We start from the raw sequence: 16,162 nt of genomic DNA, 5'->3' as shown, positions 1-16,162 counted from the left end.
TGAGTGTCCAGATGAAATCCCAGACCCATTTCCTGAGCTTGCTACTCCGGTTAATGGTAATACTTATGGCACTATGGTCAAACAACAGGTCCTTGCTTTCAATGTAATGTCCTCACCGTTAGATTGTCACGTCACTTGCCAGGGAGGAAAGGTCTAGAGTGCACATTTCCCCCTCTGAGCATTCTGTAAGGTGAGTGTTTTCAAAACGTTTAACCTATATGGTTCATCATAATGGGGATCAAACCTTTTTTTTTTTTTTTTTTATTGTTGTTTAGGCAGAGGGGTGTGTCACACGTCAAGAACTTATGGCTGAGGTGGAAAAACATAAAAGGCATTACAACATCCTCATCTATGCTTTTCTGGTGGTTTCTTTCTTTGCTGTTTTATTTTTATTTTTAACCAGTCTACATTGTTATATGAATTGTTAATAGTTAATTATTTTCAGATTCTTGTTTGTTATTAAATTGTTATTGCATTAACTATATAATCTGTATTGTCGACTGCACATTTCGGTGTACTGTTCGAATTTGCTTAACGCCATCGGGTGAAACCATAGTAGCAAATTGCATGTTAGCTATAACGTGTTGAATTAATCTTATAAAACATGGAATAGTGCATGGCAAAAACAATAATGAGGCTAATCTACATAACAAATAGAATAGGATTCGTTTTACCCATGGGTTCCCAGGAAGCCAGGAAAACAAGTCAATGTCCCAGCCTTTCCAGGTTTGGATGGGAACATGGGCTAACTTTTGTATCTCAGATGTGATTTGTTTAACTACCTCGCCGTTGTCATCAATTTTCAAACAACAATTGGAAACATTCAATTTACCACAAACACCACCTTCTTCAGCTAGCAGGTAATCGAGAACCATCCTGTATTGATAAATTGCGTTTTGCATTTGAGTTGCTTGGTCTGCCAATAAGTCAAGGGCTTTCCAAGACAGCCTGTAGACGAATGATACAATTCAGATTGTAGATAGGTTCTCAAGCACCACTAATGTGTTCATTACGATTCCAAGCTGCAGGTGCATAATACTGTATGATACGTTGGGGTGTCAATTCATTTTTACCCCAGGATTGGCTACTTCCATTTGTCATAGAAATATCAATGGACCATTGATGTCGATTTAGGTCATCATATACCTTAACTGCCAAATTGTTTCCTTTTTGGCCTGGCAATAGAAAAAAAGAAGGGGCGTATAAAGCCTACATAAGATGTCCCACTCCAATTATTTGGTAATTTTCGATATGCATAATGGCCACAAATCTAATAGTGACGTTTATAGCCCAGGTTCCATTTGCAAACGGTCCCTTCCCTTTTTGTCTTCAGAATTACAACGAGTCTCAAAATAGGTGCTGTTTTTCAAACCCAAAGGGCGTTTAATGTGACTGTTTGATTTTACTCCATTAATCCAAAGATTACATTTCCATGCTCCTATTCAACTGATATAGTTGCATTTAATGGTGACTGCTTGGCCAACTATACCACTTATGGCACAGGTCACAGAATTAGCTTCCCCCAATTTCACGACCCCTGTAAGTTTGGTTCTAGACCAAAAGCTATCAAATTGTTTTTATGTCCGGTTTCATTGACCCATGCCCACCTTTGTTGTCGAGGGATGAGATTTTCGTCTTTGGTGTTATAATACAAACACCATAACATGTCGCCTTCAACAGAATGGGAGGAGGAGCGATCATAAGTTGAACAATTAATGGGTCGACACCCAGGGGTGATACAGTGATCTCCATATTTAAATGTCCAATTACATATACTATGACCCACAAAAACTCCATTGCTATCATTACGATTAAGACGATACTCTCCTTTTCCCAGAAACTGGATTTTCCATGGTTCCATTTCCTCATTCCAATATAGCGAATTATTGCCAATCGTTGCAGCACTTAGATCACTTACAAGCCATCTTGGGGATATCGGTTTTGACATCCAAGGCCAGTCCCTAAATCCTAAAGGACTCCCACGTACCCAACAGTTTGTCAAATTGAAAGCATTGGCCACTTGTTGGCCTAACATTATAAATCCATTTTGCCACCTCAGTTCGAGGAGGGGGCTACAGGAGTTTCCCTTAGTATTAAAGGTGGCAATAACGATCGACCAAAACACTGTCTGCGATAATACGCCAAACATCCTATGAATATTAGTAAAGCAATCACCACAAAAATTATACAGTTAATAGCTTCATATGTTTCTTCAAGCATGCATCAAGGGTTTTATCTGAAAGAAAAAGAAAGAAAAACAACTCCGTTCTTTTTGAGGAACCGGTGGTAGGTGATTATTAAAAGGATGGAACAATCCACCTAGTATGGATTCTGTGTTCTTTCCCATGGACATCTTTTGCTTTCCAAGCGTATTTGTTCATGGGAGTTTCTAGTACCAGTGGTACGGTCCCAATAGTGAGTAATTTCACTAACACTGGTTGGCCAGGAAAATGAGAGGGATTCTGTGAATGGTTGGAGCCACTGGGACTTGGAATCAAGCTTGGAGCTTTCAGGCAGAATGCTGTGATTTTAGGGCATGCATTTACTCCCCATTGATTATTGACAAGGGTAACAGCAATCCCATAGTCTCTCTGCCCATCCTGATTCATGGGGTTTGAGAAAACGTTTGAGAAGACTACAAAACAAGTCCAGCAGCTTGTGGGAGGTCGTTAGATCCAATAAAGGAGTGCTAGGAACAGGATTTTTGACTTTGATTTGTGGATTTTCGGACCATCCCAGTACTAATATTCCGTATTTTTCCGTCGGCAACCCGTCCATAAGTTCTTGGGGAATGCCTTTTCGCCATCCCATGGACCAGAAACTCTCTGTTCCCTATATCTTTGCCACCAGATACTGTTGCAGGAAATGTCTCTCTACTTTTGTTCGGGGGTGCTTTCATTTCTGTGTGTCTTAAGACTTTTGATTCTGGTTTGGTGAGAGAAGTGGCTACAGGGCCATATTTTCTCCCATAATTAAGCAATTTTTGAGTGACCTTTCCCCAGGTCCAAAATTTCTTTTCCTGAGGTCAACAATTAGGGTTCATGATTTCTTCTAGTGTGGCGACAGCCCTATCCTCCTGGGACATCACCTATTTTTCCTTGGAATTGAATGTCAATAGGTTTCAGAGAATTGAGTTCAGAGTCCTTTTATAAGAGGAGTCATTCATTCTGGATCGACCGGCATCATCATTGGGGATTCATGTTTTGGTTTAAGTTCCCGGTCATACATCATTTGCAAACATGCTGCCTTTTGTACACTTTCTACCAATTGGTCAACCATCCCAACAATTGCAAGGGGATCTCCCCTTTCCAACGTATTTAATCCTCCAGCCCAATAGGCTGCCCTCTGGGTTAGGGACCAGGGAGCACTATGATTGCTGGTGATTAAAAACACTTCAGGCCTCCAATAGCCTTTGGCTTCTTTTTGACTTAACAATATCTGGTCCCCACCAGACAATGACATTCTCCAAACATACTCTGTTTACGACTCCTTAGGAGTATGGCCAAAATCTTTTTTCAATTTAGCTAGTTCAGTTGCCAGATATGGAACTTCCTTAGTAGTGATTTGAGGAGAGACGTCCCAATCGTTCTCATATTTGAATTCAGTTTTGACCAAGGGTCTCAAAAAACTAGTAGAAATATTAATTTGGTCCAATTTTTGTTTCACCTCCTCTAATTCCTGACTGGAGTATTCGACCCTTTTCTCAAGAGGTTTAACCTTCTCCTCGCCCGCAAGGAGATTTTCTTTCAATGTAGACTGCAAGTAATTTACCTGAGCTCTTTCTCCTGCCAATTGTTTCTTTAAAGTCTCTACCTGTCCTTCTAGAGGCTGAACCAAATCTTGTAGAGACTGTATAAGCTGTAATTGTGCTGTGACTTGTTGATCTCTACCTTCTACGGCTGCAACCAGGCTTGCACCCAACACAGCACAGATGACAGATTTTCCGTTTCCAGACCGCAATTTGGCGTCCTTTTGTAAAGCAATGATTTGGTCCGTTACACTCTGCACATTATACCAATTTTTTTGTGCCAAATCCATGCCTGGTATGGAAGGGTAAGCAAAATATTTTTCCAAGAGATTGTACAAAACATTTTCACCCATGTCAAACAAGGTGGACTGGTCATCTCAGAGAGGCACACACATAGGTTACAACAAAAATACAAGCAAATTTCAACAAAGGGTCCACTCCTTACGTCCCTGAGAGGTACACACGTAAAGGAAAGTAAGTGAAAATGCGGCACTCTCACTTCAGGGAATCCTGTCCATGACGCCAATTAAATGTCCAGGCCCAGAATGGTCAGGTCTGGGGAGATTCTTTGTGATTCCCAGAGTGAGATTAAGACACAAACGAGCTCAGATGCCGTAAAGAAAAGAGGTTTAATGGCACAAAAAAAACCACCCCAAAACCAAAAACCAAACAACACACCTTTGTGTAGAGGCAGGAAATGGAGAGAAAGAGAGGAAAAATAAAGAAAGGTGCAATAATTACTACCACATGGAGCTGGGGGTCCCGTCAGTCCGGATCGACTTCACGTCAGGTGGGGAATTCCACTCGGTGCTGGTTGTCACAGTTTTGTGGTCAGCCAGCAATGTTGAGACAGCACAGTCCCAATAAAGTCCTTCACAACACCAAACCTGAACTCTTCAATCCTACAACGTTTTGTCTGGAGACCATTTATTTCACTAAGAGGGCGGGGCAGGGGGGGGGGCTTTTTGTGGTTTGTTTTGGGGTTGGTTTTCTTTGTAATGAAATTTCCCATGGGTGGGACCACAGGCCGCGAGCCGGCCACTCCAGCGCTCACACCCCCATCCCCCCCGCCCCCCCCCCCCCCCTCCGCCCTCAGTGCCCGGCCCGGGCCGGTGCCGCCCAACTCGGCGGCCGCGGAGCCAACCGCCGCCCGGAGCCCGCCGCCGGCCGGTGCCCGGGAGCGGCCCCGCTGTCCCGGGGGACACGTCCCGCCACCGCCGGCCGCCTCCACCGCCCGGGCACGGCCGCCGCGTGCGACTCCCGGCACCGCGTGCCCAGGCGGGGCGCGTGCGCGCGATACGAGCCGCCGTCCGGGAAGCGGCTCCCGCGCGCCCCGTCAGAGACCGCGCGGGCGCCCGGCGAGGGGCGCGACGCGGAGCCCCCGGCACCGGCGGGCGGGGAGCTGCGGGCCCGCGGGGCGCCGCTGGGCCCGGGGTGGCGGCTGGCGCTCGCCCCCGCGCCCCGGCCGCCGGCTGGGCTCCCCCCGCGCTGGGCTCCCGCCGCGCTGCCCGCCCCGCCCCCTCCTACCGCTGTTCCCTTGCGGACGCTCCGCTCCCAGAAACTTCCCCGATCGGCGCCGTCGCACCGCGTGTGCGTCTCCCTCCGCTCCGGGCGTCACACCGACCCCCGGCGGGGCCGTCCCGGGCCGGGACAGACGTCGGCGGCTCGGCCCTGCGGGGGTTGGCGCCAACGGCCGAGCAGCCGCCCCGCGGGGCGCGCGGGCCTTTTCCCGCTCTGGCGGACGCGCGCGCCCCTCGGGGCCGGGTGCGGTGGCGCCGCCGCTCTGAGGCGACCGCCCCGCCGCGGTGCGAGGGACCGAGCGGCCGCCCCGGGGCAGCGGGACATTTGGTATCCTGTCTGTAGTTGTATGGCTGTTACACACTGCACCTTTGCTCCTTCCCCTCCGATTCACGAAAGTCAAACCCTATCCGTTACCCTTAGGGGCATGGGAAGGGGTAACCCCAGTATCAGAGGAGTTAAAGAAACAGGGAATTGTAGTGTCGGCCCACTCTCCTTTTAACTCCCCTGTATGGCCTGTTCATAAGCCAGATGGAAAATGGAGACTAACTGTAGAGTGTCAAAGGCTTGATGTTAACTCAGGCCTGTTAACAGCTGCTGTGGCAAGCATTGACAAGCTTATAGCATCTATCCAGGAACAAGCTGATCCCATTATGGCAACTGTGGATGTCAGAGATCTCATTTTTATGGTCCCCATGCAACCTGAACACCAAGAACGCTTTGCATTTACCTTGGAAGGACCCACTTGACCTATTTGGTTCTACTCTTGCAGCTTTAAGGATGCCGAGAAACAATACTCCACTTGGGAAGAAGGTTTGTTTGTGGTCAGCTTAGCCCTGTGAGAGGCCAAACGCACCATACATAAACAACAGATAATGCTCAGAGGTCCTTATAAGGTGATAAAACCCGTGTTGGCTGGTTTACCACCCCTTGATGGGGTGGCACAACGAGCCTCAGTGCAAAAATGGTATGATTGTTAAAAACAGACCAAGAAAACGGATATGGTTGGGACAAAGCACCTGTGAATAGACTTTATCACCCAGTTACGATTGTGTAAGCACAGGGTGTAAACCTCATAATTGTTCAAGATATAAGGGCAAGTGGAATCAGACCCATGTTCAGTTATCCAGTGGCATTTGGATATGATGTTCATATAATGATCACAAATGTATTAGTTTTGTGGTATAGGATAAAGGGATTGATATGACTATTCTCACTTGTCAGCGAGGTAATACCACTGCAGAGAAGTGTGTAGCACAAGTGGTTCCTTGAGCTTGACAATACCCAAATGGAACCAGAGCCTGTTTTCTAGAAGTCTGGTCCAATACCAACTGAACATGAAGTCCCTTAGTATCCAATTGTTCCTGGCATCTCAGTCCAGGGGCATGGAGATGTAGTTACAGCGCTGCCAAAGGTGTTACAGGTGGACCATTGGGAAACAAGGACACTTTATATCACAATGCCCCAAGTAATGACAGAAAAAGGACCGATCCTTTCCCTAAAGGAGCCTGGGCCCTACAAGTCCTCTTGGGTTTGTGGGCAGTATGCCTATAAAAAATTGCCCGCTAATTTGTCAGGAATATGTTATATAGGGTATATTTGGCCCTTGTTTTTTCTCTTACCCAAAATTCAAGGAAATGCATTAGGAATCAGAGTATATGATGAGCTAATAAGATAAAAACGATTGATTGATACCTCCCCCACTGGTGGGAGCACAACTGGGGAAAGGATACGTGGCCACCAGAACGAATTATACAGCATTATGGACCAGCCACTTGGAACCCTAATGAACTGGTTAGTGGTGCTTGACAATTGTGTCATATGGTTACAAGCCATCCTAGAAATTACTACCAATGAGTCTGCCTGTGCCCTTCATCAATTAGCAGATCAGGCCACACAGATGCAAACAGTGACATTCCAACACCAAATGGTCCTAGATTACCTGCTAGCCAAAGAAGGGGGTGTCTGTGGTAAACTAAATGATTCTAATTGTTCTTTAAAAGTTGACGATAATGGTCAAGTTGTTAAACATACTACTTCAGGAATATGAAAACTGGCTCATGTCCCTATCCAGACCTGGGAAAATTTGGAATTTGATCCCTTCTTTTGGCTTCCAGGTATCCCATGGTCAAATGCATTCTTTTCTTCATGTTATGTGGTGTTGCATTGTTATTGTTCCTCCCATATTTAATTCCATGTTTTGTACGGTTGATCCAATGCACTGTTTTAAGTATGCAATTTGTAGCTGCCTCATCTTAGGATGATGTCAAACATATCCATGCATTATTTCAGTCTAAGCCTGAAACCCCAGTTGTAAACACTGTATAAACCATGCTCTTTTCCACATTTCACTGTGTTCTCCATACCTTTCCACCACCATGAACGAGGAAGCGACAATCTTTGAGATACAGGGTGGTGTGGGGGACCATATTGTGAGCTGACTGTCTCGAAGCTTATTCACATTCCTGCTAAGCTTGGTGTCTGGCTACCTGGCCATTTAATCGAACTCAGCAGTCGCAGACTAGACAAGGATCAAATGGCCGCCTGAAACCAGACATCGGCCAAGGTCAACCTATGGCCCTACTGTTTCAAGGGACATGTCCAGACATGACTGACCACCTCAACCTGCCAGGGCATGTGCAGTCCATGACAAAAGACCACATGGCTGTCGCATCTGCCCCTCAGAACCAGCGTGCCTAGATGGGGCTCTTGTGTGGACATGTAGTACGTGCCCTTGTCAGGGAAACAGTCTCCCTGAATACCCTGTGAAAGACCGCACAATCGGACGGTGAGGAGCGTGATCCAGAGATCCCCACCACCAACAGGCAAGGAAACTATGGACCAATGGGACACTGCTGTGTCCATGGTGGTGACTCTCTCTTGCAACTCTGTCCTGACTGCTTGCTAGGTTTCCTTCTTTTTTATCCTTCCTTCTCTTTCCTATCACTGTTTTCTTACAAATGCTGTGCTCCAGTAAACTTCCCTGATCAGTGGCATTTGATGTCATTTACATCTTCACTTCACGCTGAGTGTCACATCGGCTCGGGCTGTCCTGGACCAGAACACTGGAGTTTTGGAAACAACAGCTCAGGAATAAAAGTAATGTTAATTGTGAAATTAATTTGTGAACTTTCTCAAATAGTTCATAATATTTTATACAATTCAAAAGAAACAGGAGAATTGCAGAGTAAGTCCATATTTCAGAGTTTAGTACTTTCAATTCAGTATTTTCCTATAGAAAATCATTTTAAAGTACTCCATCACGAAACTAGAAGCCTGTGAGTTTTGGTTTCACAATGGAATTTTTTCCAGCTAAAGTTTCGTTGAAGGTGATAAGTTCTCCTGGGATATGAAATGCATTCATTTAATTAGGAATCAAAGCAGATGTTTAGCAAACTTCTTTACATCATCCTTTCTCTCTCTCCCCCTCTTTTTCACTGCCTCCACCCTGATCCTGTTCAATGCCTGTAAAAAAAAATTAAATTCCCTGAACAAGACAAGCACATTAAACAATATGGAATACATATGGAATTTTTTTTCCCTAACAACACATAAATAATTATGTAAGTTATTTTGTTCTAGAATAACTAGTAAACATACTATTCAGTCATTGGAAAAGCAGAGAAAATGTATTTCTGTGAGATACTTTTTCTCTAAATTTAGCAACCTGGTAACAAGCATAGAAAACACGTACATGTAACATGAATTGTAACATGGCTACAGTTAGCCATGCTGCTAAGAAACTATTTTCATGTTTTGTATTGAGTGCACAGCTTTGATCATATTAGTAGCCTCAGGAAATAAAAAAATACTATTGTATCATCATCTAATTCTTAGCAATTAATTAAATGCATCAACTGTATGAATAGATTATAAAACTAATTCATAGGGTGTGCAATGAAAAATACCAAAAAGCATGTGCAGATATTGACATAATGTGTAATTATTGACATAAAAATAATAGTTTTAAAATAACACCATAAAATCTAACTTTTTTCTACTTTATTAATGCTACATATATGTATATCTAATATACTTGTTTCTCTCACGGTAGCTAATCACCCAATCACTCAATATTGTTTCATATACAGCTGATGTAAATATTGTATTTTTATGTGCTGTGTCTTTACACGCGTGTATTTGAGGAAATGACAATTTTTTATCAATGTATTGCATATAGATTTTGTGTAATATATATAAATAAGTGAAATATAAATATATAGTAATTGGTTTAAAATTAAATTTAAACTAACTATTCTTCCAAATGTGTAATATATCCACTATGCACATAAGAAGAATGATTGCATAAGCATCCAATATGCATTCATATTGTGCAAGTAATTTGCAAGAGAGAATGCTATCGTTTAACAATCTATCTCATGTTTTACGGAATCAACCCAACGAGAATATTGTTACACACAAGTATAAATAATGGAAAATAAGGACAGACAATGAAAATACAGGAAGACCTTTAACACCAAAGTGAAGTTTGATTTTAGCTAACATTTACTTCCAAATATAGGAATAGCTTGAGTCCATTTGAGAAAAGGTGACATGTTTATCTTACCTTCTGCCCTCATGTTCCCCAGTAGTCTTTGACTTACCATATTGTGACCTTTATAATAGCTTTATAGAGGATCAATCAGGCCAAGACAGAACTGTAATACAAAGAAGTATTCATTATTTTATATTGGCTTAAACTAATAGGCATGACAAGTAAAACACGGGTGATTGATTTCCTGACCTTTAAAGTGTTTCATATGTAAAGTGCATAAGTTCCAGCCATACAAGATATTTAATGTTAAAAATGAATTTTAATGTTTAACTGTATTTGATACATGCTGCCAGTGGAACTCATGTTTTGTGACAGCAAAATGTACTAGTTCATCTCTTTGCAATGACTCTTTCCATTAACTTCTCTGATACCTTTCCAGTTCTTTAAAGTACAGTATGAATATCCAAAGAATAAAATCTCTTTTAATAGCTATTCATTTTATGTGACTATGTACTGAATTGGAATCAAGCCAAAATCAAGTTCAGTATTTTTCAGAGGCTAACTTTCCAAACAGCTACATAAACTACTAATGCATTTTTGGGATGGAATTTAAAATGACAGTACTAGAAAATGTGTGGGAGCGGGAAAAATGCATTTTCCTATTCTGACAAAAATCAGAACCTGTTTCAGCAAGAATTTAATGATTTAACTAACATAAAGAACCCCTTGAATCTTTATGCATTTTTTCCCTACAGAAAGTTTGAGCACCCACTCATAACTTGTTTGTAGGAGACTTAGCTAAGATTTTCTAGAGCCCACTATGGCTTGAAGTATGTAAAATGCTGCAGATCAATTTTGAGATATGAATCGAGGGATCTGATTTTCAATTACAAAAGAAAGGTACTGACCTTCTTAAAATCAAACATATTTATAGGTTGTCTCAAGTTCAGGTGCCTCTTCTCTAAGTATCTTCTGTTTGAAGATAATTCTAAGAATGGCATCAACCTAAAATCACAGTGAATGGAAGCAACTGTTAAACCATCCATTTCAAGTCTATATTTCAGTGTTCTTTGCATGTACTTCTTTTACTCACTTCTACATCCCATAAATCTTAATTTTCATTATGTTTAGTACTCTGACAAATCTGTGATTGGCCCAACATATAGCTGCCTTGATTCTGCCTAGAGGCCAGAAGATGGATCTCATTATCAAACAAATAACAAATAATTATCCTCATTTGCTCCATACAATCTTCGTAGTTAGAGAATTAATTTTTGATTTTTTTCTGTTACTTCTGTGAATCTGAATGGAATCACATTGACATATATAATACTTTTTTAATGCATGCATTTCAAAGTTCATCTTTTTTTTTCACTAGCTAGTGTTGTCAAGCATTTATCATTTTGATGTTTTCATTAAACCAGAGAAGTCTTTCTTTTGCTGAAAATACAGTAGGTCTTAAGAACAGCTTTATAGGGCATTTGAACACTTATCAAACAACACCAAAAGAAAGTTACATGGCTGCAGGTTAGAACGGGTTCTTCTAACCTTTTCGCTCCTGAATTACAAGTTTCTTAGCCACCAAGACAAGCTGTGTATGCAGAAAGAGATTGTATTTATCTTTAGAAATAAAAACTTCTGCCATTTATGCAAAAGGAAAAAAGATAGTGATCAACATAAATATTTGGGAGACTGCATTCAAGTAAATTTCCTGATTTTTCTTATCATTACGTTGTTCCAATGTTCTCATTTGTAATAAAGGTATATTACCATGATATATTACCATGTCAAGCAATAGGGGGAGCCATACTGCATAGTTATACAAAATAAGCATACACTTAGCAGTTCTGATATTTAGCTGGTGATTAATACTTAAATCATAAGTGCTAGAAATTGAGTAAATTTCTTGGTTGTGTCCCTTCCTAGGACTAATTGACATGTCCCCCTTCTACACTGTGGTGAAAGGATATACAAATAGCACGTGAAGCCTAAACATTCCTATTCTCATTCTGCTGGATGACTAGATGCAGAAAAATAAAGCATTGCAGGAAATAGGGTGAAATTAACATGATTTTATTCTTTCTGTGTCTCCTTCAACCTTCTTCTTCCTTTACTTTCTCTTTTTTTTCCAGTTTTCCTTGTTTGAAGCATGTTATAATAAAATAAAATAAAATTAAAAAAAAACCCAAAAACAAAAACAACAAAACAAAAAAAACCACCCAAAACCCCAAAACATCAAACCTCCTTTCTTAAAGTTTGGAAGGATTTGATGAGAAGAATTATTTTTTTTAAGTATTATACCTTTAGAAGTGGAGAAGACATGGGGATTTCTTACTTTGACACACATTTTCTCTTCCCTAATTGGAAAAATGACACCTCCTGGAAAATCCCTGCTACAACTATTAAGTTGTCCTGTCCAAGCTATCTTACCTGCTTTAAGATCCTTGTCTCTTTCAAGATATCATCACTCTCTTCATAGCAACCAAACACAACATTTTCAAAGAAGAACGTGTAGTTGATACGCTTGCACATTGCCAGATCTTCTAACAGGATACTGAGTTTACTGAGTATCCGTTACCATCATTAACTGAGTTTTATCGGTGCCTATAACTTTCACATTCTACAAATCAGTAATGACAGTGATTTTATTTCTAGAAGAGTTAATTTGAAAGATGGTACTTCTGGAAATGACATAATTTGAGGTAGCTTTGATTCCAGATGAATACAAGATCAGAATCCCCAACTGTAAGCATCTGAACAATGCAAGTCTTAGAGTTATCCACATTTTTCTTAGCATCTCAGTCTCTGCTAAATTAAATCCTTTAGTCTATTCACAATTGAGTGTAGTCTACAAGATAGGATTCTTTGATTTGATCTTGCTTGAAGAAATATCATGAAAAGCACTTGTGGTGGGTTCACCTTGGCTGGACACCACTCTTATCACCCCCCTCCTCAGCAAAACAGGGAGAGATAAAATAAGATGGGGGGGGACAGTGGGACGGACAATGACACACAAATTTGTGGGTCAAGATAAAGGCAGTTTAAAGAAGCAACAGCAAAAATTGCATTGCACAGAAGCGAAGAAAAACTAAAGATATTATTCTCTATTTTCCATCAGCAGGTGATGTTCAGCCACTTCCTGGGAAGCAGGGCTTCAGTACATGTAGCAGTTTGCTCCAGAAGACAAATGTCATAAATAACGAATGCCCTCCCTTCCTCCTTCTTTCTCTTAGGTTTTATATCTGAGCAGATGTCATATAGAATGGAATATCCCCTTGGTCACTTGAGGCTAGCTGTCCCAGCTATGAACCTTCCCAAGACCTTGCCCACCCCCAGCCTACTGGTGAGAGGTAGGGGGGAAGGCTGGAGAAACAGCCGTGATGCTGTGCGAGCACTGCTCAGCAGTAGTCATAACATTGATGTGTTATCACATTTCTAGCTACCAATACAAGCATGTTACTATGAGAGCTGCTATAGGGCTCAGCCAGACCCAAGATAGCACTTCACAAATTATTATCATCAGATCACACAATTATGATTGGGCAGGGCAAATCTTTAGTGCTTCTAACAGTAGGTGATAGTAAAACATGCATAGAAGGACTGATGTGTGAGGAAAATCTTAAAAAAAAAAAAAACACAACAAAAAAACATAAAAAGTGAACACAAAATTTATAAGGGATCATATCTGCTGTTTAAAGGTCTAAGTCTTTAGAAGGATATGAAATCTTGTACATATTCAAACATTCAAGATTACTATCATGTAATTGATACTTCACATATGATGCAATTTCATTAAAGAACAAAGAAAGTAGTCATGGAAGAATGATTAAGACTTCCACTGTTTCATCCACTTCCATTAATATTCAAAACCCAAGATCAGCGTTCCAACGCAGATCATTATCGAATATAAAATTCAAATTATACTAACAATAAATCTTTAGGTTTACATTTGTATGCATATATTCATAGAGATGGAACACGTACTTCTTTTTTGCCCATAATACAAGATTTTTAGTATAACAACTCCAAGGAATTATTTTTTATTGTATGTTTCTTTGTTTTCCCTGAAATGCTTACAGAAGCCCAGTTTCAAGAAACTTACTTTATTAGTCTTGTTCAACACAATGTTTTCTGAAAAATAAGAAGTAGCACTGACTTAGACGGGTTTTTTTGCCATCTCATCAGAAGAAATCTAGATCTTATTGTCATGGACTTTAAAAGAAAAGTTGAATATTTATGACATACACAGATGTCATGTGTAATACATGACATGAAGTATGTTGTGTATCTTAACCTTCTTTTCATCCTTTCATCCATGCATATATATATGTGTGTGTATATACATACATATGTACATATGTGTGTCCATATACATGTGTGGATGTGTGCAAGCTGGTGGTGTACTTACACACGTAGTCACACTTATTACATACTCTTTTTTATATCCTTTTACAATTCTTATTGTCAAAACTTAGGTGCCAAAAAAATCACACAAGATATTTTCTCAGGATTGTTGGCAGACCAGCTTCTTCAGATTCAAATGCCTTATCTAAAAGTCTCGGACTTCACCTTCTTTCTAGTATTAGATTTTTTAGTTTTAATTCTGCAAATTCTAGCATTGGGTTTCTCTCTTTATGAGGTTTATTATTACTTTTACTTGAATACATTTTAAGTTCCACAAACTAAATTTTACAAACCTGGAAAAATTCACTCATTACCAATTACAGATATTGCTACCAGATACTTTTGGATAATAGTTTGAGAGAATGCTGGAAAATAACCTTAGACAGTGAATTTTCTAAATAGTATTCTTAAACATGTCATGTGAGAAATACCTATTTACTATATCTGAAGCATAATACAAATTTTCTGTAACAGAGAACTAAGAACACCCTCATGAATTTCAGCCTGAAAGATTAAGGTAAAATTTTCAGAAAAAAAATATTTTAAATTTGAAAAAGAGCTGCTATCATGACTTTAAAAGTCAGCATGCACCAAGTGTGTAGTTTATGGCAATCAAACCATTGGAAATGAATAGAGAATGTCTTGAAGGTCTTTAATATCTTTTTCCCTAAAACATTAACTACAATAAATAATTAAATAAAATAACTGTATCTAAGCAATCACAGATAAAGCTAAAATCAAAGTTCACCTTTGTGCTAGCAGTATTCCAGTTGAGAACATTTAAGGTCAATTAGTTAGTCATTCAAGAAGGAAATAAGTACAGAATAATGCAATATTGGAACAGAATGATCCACCCAGAATCATGTAAAAGGGTGACATTGATCTGATTAAAAGGAAAAAATCCCAAAGATTTTTAGTCATTGGCTATGCCTGAGCTGATCATGACAGGCTCCATTCACAGTCACTGGAGAGTAATAGACGCTTCCAGGTATGATTCATTTAACCCCAAATGAAATGTCTAAAATTGGTCAGATTAGCTGTGCCCTAGAAGAGCCTTCTTTTCTCCACTAATCAGAAAGGGTACACATGGAGACTGGCTTAGCTGTCAGTGTCTACAATGTGCATGGTCAAATATAACTAAAAAGTAACTCATCAAATTTCTGTAATTTGCACTGTTTTCTGTATATCTAGTCAGATCCTATTTAAAGGATGTTTTAACAGCAGTAAGAAGATGGAACAATTTAAATGGAGTTGAGCAAGCCTAGATGAACAAATCTTAATGAAGTTCACAAAGCTTTGAGCCTGTTTCCTTAGAAAATCTCTACTTAAAAAGCAAAAGAAATACAGACACAGTAATTTTGAGTATTTCAATCTAATTCTCAGCCCTTGTAGAAAGGTAAACACAGCAATAAAGGATTTAAGCAAGTGAATACTAATGTAACACAGATTAAGTCTCTCAGACTGAATAAACTGGCATTTTAAATTTACAAAATGGTGTCCAAGACACTAGCTTAAGAATGCCATAATCTTGGTCACATAACATAACTGTTATACTGATTTCGACAGATATTCATGGACACTACATTTAAGAACACTCAGCATGCCAGTTTGCTAGAAAATTGAGTTCTTTCATTAACTGATGGAGGTGTAGGGTGTGGGTGTGTTTCTTGTTTTTCTGGTGTTAGCAAGACACAATAGTTCTCAGGGTCTGTGCCTATCTAGAAGTTATCACCATGATATATGAATGTGATAGAATAATAAGGAACCATTGATTTACAGCACAGTGTGGATCCAAAAACTTTAAAAATTAATTTTCAAAACTGTTTACCCTCAACATACCTGAAATTTGCAATCTTTGAAACTGGATGTATACAGAAGTTATCTTTCAAAGATTCGGGGCACAAAGGAAAATTAGACTAACTGTAGAAGGTGTTACATTAATTTAAAGTCTGGGTTAACTCCAGGTATTTGAGAATTCAATTATATTAGAAAATGCT

The 16,162-nt window shown here is 40.1% G+C and overlaps 1 long non-coding RNA gene across 1 annotated transcript; it reads right to left on the bottom strand.

The window, feature by feature from the left end:
• Nucleotides 1–795: 795 nt before the first annotated feature.
• Nucleotides 796–5,359, bottom strand: LOC114012691 (uncharacterized). The gene is made up of 3 exons (XR_008746874.1): nt 5,276–5,359; nt 4,490–4,558; nt 796–2,236 (listed from the first exon to the last, which is right to left on the bottom strand). It is a non-coding gene; the product is annotated as an uncharacterized LOC114012691 (long non-coding RNA).
• Nucleotides 5,360–16,162: the final 10,803 nt, after the last annotated feature.

This window comes from Falco peregrinus, chromosome 4 (genome assembly GCF_023634155.1).
Source record: "Falco peregrinus isolate bFalPer1 chromosome 4, bFalPer1.pri, whole genome shotgun sequence".
NCBI classification, from domain to species: domain Eukaryota; kingdom Metazoa; phylum Chordata; class Aves; order Falconiformes; family Falconidae; genus Falco; species Falco peregrinus.
The sequence above is the reverse complement of the archived record's forward strand: the minus strand, read 5'-3'. Positions and strand labels throughout refer to the sequence as shown.